At 48.3% G+C, this 7,741-nt stretch overlaps 1 long non-coding RNA gene across 1 annotated transcript; it reads left to right on the plus strand.

Moving 5' to 3' along the window:
* Positions 1-5,837: 5,837 nt before the first annotated feature.
* Positions 5,838-6,998, plus strand: LOC135383226 (uncharacterized). The gene is made up of 2 exons (XR_010419758.1): positions 5,838-5,885; positions 6,225-6,998. It is a non-coding gene; the product is annotated as an uncharacterized LOC135383226 (long non-coding RNA).
* Positions 6,999-7,741: the final 743 nt, after the last annotated feature.

Genomic DNA, 7,741 nt, shown 5'->3' on the forward strand with positions numbered 1-7,741 from the left:
GCGGCACGGAGACGGGCACAGAGGAGGGCTCTGAGGACAGGTCTTCAAACCGACTGGATCTCTTATAAGCGTGTCTCGGCCGCCCACAGACGATATTGCCTGAAGTTACGGCGGACTCAGTGGCGACAGTTCAGCGAGTCCCTTAACGCCCATACCCCGACCACTAGAGTCTGGAGCACCTTGAAAGCTATTGAAGGCCTTCAAGAACCCGTAAACCCGGTCGTCACGCTATCGGTCGCGTCTCAACGTGACCCCAAGGTGATAGCTGAAGACTTTGCCAGGGAATTAGCGCAGGTCGCCAGTTCCAGTGACTGCCGCCCCACACTTCGCCGGTCTGTCGCCGATTATTCTCCGGTGGACGACGATATCACCATGTCGGAACTGAAATACGCCATTCGTATCCTCAAACGACGGAGCGCGGCTGTCCCAGATGGAATCGCCAATCTGGCACTGAAGAATCTGGGTGAAGAGAAGCTGGAGGCTCTTCTTCATCGCTACAGTTCTGTCTGGGCCTCTGAGGATATACCACCTGACTGGAAGCATACTAGGCTGATACCAGTCCTCAAGAAGGGTAGACCCCCTCGCTGTTGTCCTCCTACCGTCCTACTGCTCTAACCTCATGTGTCGGCAAGCTATTGGAACGGATAATTCACAAGAGGCTGTGTTGGGTCCTGGAGCGCGACAATCACTTCCCCGAACACTTACAGCTTTTCGAAAGGGTTGGTCTGCTTCTGACGCCATTGCAGAAGTGACTACATCGCTCAAAGAGGCGAGGGAGTCAAATGCATTTGCCCTCGCATTGTTCCTTGATGTAAGGAAGGCCTTTGACTCTGTAACTCACGCGGCATGTTTGGCTGCGATACAAGGTGCTTGTATCGAGGGCCGCCTGCTGAGATACCTCTGGGACTTCCTCTCTGCCCGCACGTTTGATGTGTGTGTCAATGGGCGCATGAGCTCCAAGAAAAAGGTCGAACGTGGGGTCCCACAGGGCAGTGTTCTTTCGCCCACTCTATTCAACCTGATCATGGCCGGAGTCCACCGCAGGATTCGCCCATCTCCGTATACCCTTCAGCTTACCATATACGCGGACGATATCTGCCTCCGCGTTGTGGGAGACAACGAGGAGAAGCTTCGTGACACCGCCGAAATTGCACTGAACTGCCTCAGTGCGGCACTTCTTGAAAAGGTGCTAGTTGTATCTCCAGAAAAGTCTCAATGGTTGATTTGCATTCCCCGCCGAAAGTATGTGGGCAAGGGTTTCCCTAATATTTCCATCAACAGCACTGCCATCCCAAGATGGGAGGTTTGCCGTTATCTTGGCGTCAACATTGACAGCTTTTACGCTGGTCTAAGCTAGTGACTCAAACGGTCTGTAAAGGCAAGAATACAGTTAATTTTCTCCGAAGGATCAGTGGCAAGTCATGGGGCTGCAGTTCAAGTTCGCTGCTCACGCTACAGAAAGCCCTCATTCTCTCGCGTATCCTGTACGTGTCACCGTACGTAGATCTGGGTCCTTCACAATGGCAGACTCTTGAGTGGCTCCATCGGGCAGGAATAAGAACGGCGCTTGGAATACCCAGCTTCTCTGGAATTACCCAGACTTATCTGGAAGCCAAGGAAAAGCCCGTTAGTATTCATTCCGAGCTTAGGGGGCTCCGCTACTTTGACAACTTGGCCACGTCCGGAAGCAAGCACTCTCTTTTTTCTGCCCTCGCAAAAAGGTCACACGCGTCCCTCGGCCGCTTGGTCAGCGAATACGCTACTAGCGCCCTGGCCCACAGTGAGCGATCGCCTCAACATCCTGCTGGGTTACCTACGGTGCCATGGCGGGAGTTTGTACCGGGTGTAACGCTCTACGTTCCGGGCATTCATAAAAAGACGGAATGTAGCCCACTGGTCGCTAGAACTGCGGCTGAGAACCTTATAACTGACGTCTACCACTCACATACTCTAGTATTCACTGATGGCTCTATTGACGACCGTACCAAAAGTGCCTTGTACCTTCCACATCCCATCAGTGAACGTGGCCTGGCAAGGGAGATCGTCGCGTTACCCGATATCATCCACGACTGCTGAACTCCTGGCTCTCCTGCATGCAGCTGCAGCGGTCCAGGTGCGAGGGTTCGCCAGGGCATTCCAGCTCACAGACTCGAGAAGTGCTCTATGGGACGTGATGAACCCCATGTGTGACAACATCTTAGCGCGAAGCATCAGAAGATCGTGCGCTCAGCATAAACAAACCTGAGGCGATATCGTCTTCCAATGGATCCCGTCCCACGTCGGTGTCGGCGGCAACGAAAGGGCGGACCAGCTGGCGTCCTCGGAACACCCCAGTAAACCATAAATGTCCCCGGGATGACTGCAAGACATCCTTACCAGGATATGTGGACTACCTGTGGACGTCCACAATCCTCCCGATGATGTCAGAGTGGACATCCCATGGATGTTAAAACAAGCATCCATATCATGTCACTGGGATGTCTTTCAGAGACATGATCTGGTACATTGTTGGGACGTTTTTTTATGTTATGCTAGGTGTATATACTTTGAGCAATATCATGATGCAAATATGTGGTTCAGCTTCAACGTTGGTGCACTGACTGAGTACAGTAAGACAGCTTTTCATAAAAATACTCTCGACTAGAATGAATGAAAAGTAAGATTGGGAACTACGATAGTACCACAGCAGCGAGGAGCTTATACATATGCTGGGTTTATAAGCATTTTTAGCAGAATGGAGACAAAAATATGCAGGTTGTGTAGAGAACAAGCCACATTGTACTACATAGCATGTAACCAGAGTAGCAGAGGCACTGCCGTGGTAACACACGTTTATGGGTGTGTTCCCTATTGACGAGTGATATCAGGTGTGATGTGATTGGGGACACTGTCTTGATGCTCATGTTAACACGTGGAGCTGCTCTGATACTAATATTAACAGAGCTGTTCAGGCTCATGTTAATACTAGAGCCTCTCTGATGCTGATGCTAACATAAGGGCTGCCTTAATGCTGATGTGACAGAATAGTTGTATTGATGCTGGTTATGGCAATCTTGAAAATGCTGCTATGTGGCCAGCAACGGCAAGCTATTCAGCTCCCCTCCCCGTCGCTGTCTACATGCTTTCTGAAATGTTCTGCGAAGTAAGCCGCTCATGTCTGGGGAGATCAGAACCCGCAAAAACCCACGCGAAACAGTAGATATAGCAGCAAGAAATCACTTTATTCACCACTCACGAGTACGTACCTCTGAAAGCATCCCCATTCATCATCAACACACCTGAGCATTCGTCTCACGCAGGCACAAAATTTGCAATGATCGGACGATGAACAACAATGAAAAAAAACAAACAAAAAAACACACATAGATTCTCACTTCCGGAACAACTTGTCTTTCTCAAAGCATTTGCAAATCTTGTAATGACGTGCATGAGTCTCCGCCACATTGAACACAATGCTTGCGTCTTTCTTCCTGGTGCACGTTGCGCCATACACGCCTAATCTGCAAGAAATATATTTTCAGAAAACACGGTGACAGCATAGCCGTGTGCAGTAGATGTCAAGACATATACGCACCGTCTGCACAAAGTCGCTCAGTTTCATCTTGCGTTCCATCTCCCTGTCGTTGGTCAGATTGCCTGCAAATGGAGTGCAATCTACAATGACCATGCATGGCACAGCCGAACATATTATTTCACAGTTATATTTATTACACACCTTACACGGCGAAAATCCTGATGGCGAAGAGCGATTTTGGCTTCAGATACAGGGCCGCGTCCTCACTTGACATTTCAAACGAACCTGACTGCTCTGCTGTGGGTTGGCAGAAACATTTCCCCTTACGGGCTCTTTCTCAGACGGGTTGCTAGAACGACAGCATAAACTGGGAACGACAGTACGAACCCTCTGATAGCTGCAGACTTAGCGGAACAATAATACGCTCGAGATCATGCATATCTAATTCCACTGAAGTGACACTCACCCTACATTACGTCCAGAGCAGAATGTCAAAATACAATCCTCAGGATGTCATGCAATTGACAGCCTTTGTGACACTACCTATGGATGTCCTAATGATGTTTAAATTGGGCGACGACGTCTGGACCAGATCGGGACGTCCATGGGCTTTTTATGGTTTATTGGGACCTGGACTGCAGCAATATTTTGCCAACTCCGGACGACCCCGACAGGCAGATGGCTGTTCAGCGGCTTGTTGAACTGCGCCACCCTGGGATACGGGACATCATGCACCATTATCACCCCCTTCTTCCCATGAAAAACCTTCCTCGAAGCATACAGACCATGCTCCATAGGCTCCGCACTGGGTGTGAGTTCACCAACTCTCAGCTATTCAAGATCGGCGCTAGGGGTGACGCGTGCTGTGGCCACTGTCAACAACCCGAAACAATCGAACACATCCTGCGAGACTGCCGCGCGAAGCCCATCTCCCTCGCTCCACCTCGGGCACGCTAGCGGGCATCCTCTACCCTGGTTCTTCTGCCGAACGTTCCGCCAAAGCCTGAAACCTCATTCTCTTTCTGCAGAAGGCAGGCCTTGCTCAACGACCTATCTAATACTTTGCTCTCCCCGACGAACTCGTGCACCCTTACCGCATCCTCATCCTTCATCCTCCTATATCCTCCATCTGTCCGTTATTTCTTTGTGTTTTTTTTTTTTGGCTATAGTCGTGACGACGCTCACTTCTGTGTGGCCAACAACGGCGAGTCTATCCTGCCATTACCCCCTCCCCCCTCACGGCCTTCGCTGTCTACGGTAAAAAGCGTAGCAAGACTATTGGTGGAATAAATTGGAGCATGAAATAACGGGCTTTGCCACGCAGTTGGTCTTAGCTAAGACGTATCCTGCTGGATGGTGACGATGCAGCTAGTGCGTATGGGCTAAGAATTTTACTGATACTGAACGGGCACCGGTAAATTTATGGTTAGGAAGATTGCATACTGTAACCGACTGATTTGCATATTCGTTTGCAGTGTGGCACCGACATGCTTCACCTCCATTACTGCACACTCCTGGCAATTTCTCCTGAAAAGGGCCTTGCTTCATGTCAAACACTTACGCTTTGTTGCAATGTGTTTAGTACGTTAACGGCTCGTCACTTCCTCCGTTTGTGTACGCGCATTCCCCGTCACGCGCTCCTGAGAAAAACTCGATATCGCCTTGAAGGCGACTTCTATCGAGCAGCGCAGAGAATACGCCAGAGTCTCACTGGCTTTTGTAGTAGGAATGTGCCAACGGAATCCTCGAATCCACGAATCCTAGGCAGGGATTCGAGATTCGGGAATCCGAATCCCAGTGCCCAAAACGGCGAATCTAATCTTTCGAATCCACCGGCTACGTTCGTGCGTTTTTTTTTTTTTTTTTTTTTTCAAATTGGCGCCTCCGGAGTCCGACGAAAGCCTCATCGACCGACGGGTGTTTTTTTGTTTCTTTGTTCACATTGCTGTGGACTCAAAGGGTTCCGGCAGGAACTGTTACATTGCAAGTTTAAAAGTAACATGATTTTGCTTTTCATTGTTGATTTAGCTTTATGGAAATAATTCAGACTCGAGAATTTATGTATTTCTTGTAGTCGCTGAACACTATGTTAAATAAATTACTATATGGGTATATTTTCTCCCGAAACTGAACCATTATTTATTTTTATTTTTCATTAAGGCCAGACCCACACAATTGTGTCGGTCTGAATATCGCGCTCGTGCTGTCCTGCAAACGTTCGCTGTGTGAAGAAAACGAAACCAAAACATTGCCCACACATTTTTGTACAACGTGCTGTGTGATTTGTTCGCATTTCTGCCACTAGAGGTTACTTTTAGCTCTTCCAAAATGGCGCTTTCCAGGCAGCCAAGAAAGCCGTCGACTCGCAGCAGTAAGTTGCTATTTTCCTGCGGTAAATGTTTTCATCTGTAACTTAAACGCAATGAGAGGGTTGTTGAATGGTTTTGAACACCTGTGAAACGATTTATTTTAATCTGCAGCCCAAAGACATCGCATACGACGTTGTCAAAATATGGCTAACACAAACGTGTTGGTCAGGCCCGAAAGCATGCACTGTGTAACTTACTACTCTGCTACTGTAATGCTTCAATTTTTGTAGGAACTACCAAAATAGAAGCTGTTACATGCACTGTTCTGCTGCGTTAGTTAATGGGGTGTTATCGTTCGGTTTTAAAACTTCAACTACATAGTTCCTTTTTTTTATTTTTAGGGCGCTTTGATCCCGAGAATGGCGTCGACATGGGAGAAATATTAAAAATACTAGAAGCACCCGACTCTGAATGCGACGTCAGTGATGACGACGACGACAGCGACTTTCTTGAAGACCAAGGGGCGACGCTAGTTGAACAAGTCCCCATTCGTGGAACCCAGCCCTCCCCTTCGGATTTCGGTTCCAGTCTGTCTACCAACGTCAAGATGACGTTTCTCGGGTAGAGGTCTATTCTGCTTCAAAACACTTTTCAGTAGAAGTTTTCTTTTTCTTGGCTTTTCAAAATCTTTTTAAAGAAAGGATTCGTCACATTCCCGGGTTCGCAGAACCTTCCTCGGATTCGGATTCGGGTTCGCAAAATTCTGGATTTGTCCCATATCCCTACTTTGTAGCTAAAGGCGTAACACCGCCAGAAGCCCCCTGATTTCTGCCGGTACAGCCCACCTTCGTAAGTCTTCCGAATCTTCTGAAACTATGAGATCGCGTTCTCGCTCATGTTCTTCGAGCCCATTTTTATGCCCTGGTAGACGAGAAGTCTTCTAAGTCTGCAGCAGCATATACAGATGGCGCATCCAGAAATGGCAAGTCCGCCTCAGCAATCGTCGGACCATCCGAAGACGTAGTGCAAGGACGACGCCTTTCGCATCCATCTCATCAACAGCTGCGGAACTCTATGCCAATCTTTGTGTGCGTGTGTGTGTGTGTCTGCAGCGCATAATTGATTTTATTTCGCGGGAATGGGCAATGTTGCGGATTAAAGGAGGTCGACGTGGACGAGGTGCCTCATGATCATGGGCCAGGATTCGTTATTTGTCTTTATTAAGCTTTTTCTTCGTGAAACGGAGCGGGCGCCTCGTTCTTTCTTCACAGGCAGTGTTCACTGACTCAAAATCTGCACTGCAAGCTATTGAAACTTCGGATTTCTTAATGGCTTACCACTTTGCCCTGCTGGAAATGAACGGCATAATCTCAGTGAATTTTCCCGCAGTTCCAATGAGACTCAATGTGAAATCAGACTGCCGATTCAATGTGCATAAGAGGAGTATTTCACATTGAGGGAATTGGGACTTTCGCAGGGGAGCGGCCTTCGCGACAACGTGTTCCACCATGTTGTGTGCCGAAGGCCGCGCACAGGGAATAAGGAACCAATTCCAGGAATTGGTCTAATGAGTATCAATGAGAAACACTGATTTCCACTTGATTTAATGAGATGCTCCACGAACAGAAGGAATGCGAAACCAGTTGAATGAATCGACCCAATGTGAACGAATGAGACACCATCATTCCCAACTGAACGAATGAGATAATACCTTTTCGCCGCCGTGGCACGCTTCCCCATCCGCGCTCCAAAATAGTTCGCGTGATTTCAAATGTTTTTGAATATTTCCTCAAATACAGGCACCGTGGTATAATCTAGTGTTGCGCCTTCCACTTGAAGTTATTGCTTTTCAATTCATGCAATATTGCACTGCACGAAAGTGGAAGCGTCTTAGGAAACGTCGAACTGTGAGGACGGT

This window comes from Ornithodoros turicata, chromosome 2 (assembly GCF_037126465.1).
Source record: "Ornithodoros turicata isolate Travis chromosome 2, ASM3712646v1, whole genome shotgun sequence".
Lineage (NCBI taxonomy): Eukaryota > Metazoa > Arthropoda > Arachnida > Ixodida > Argasidae > Ornithodoros > Ornithodoros turicata.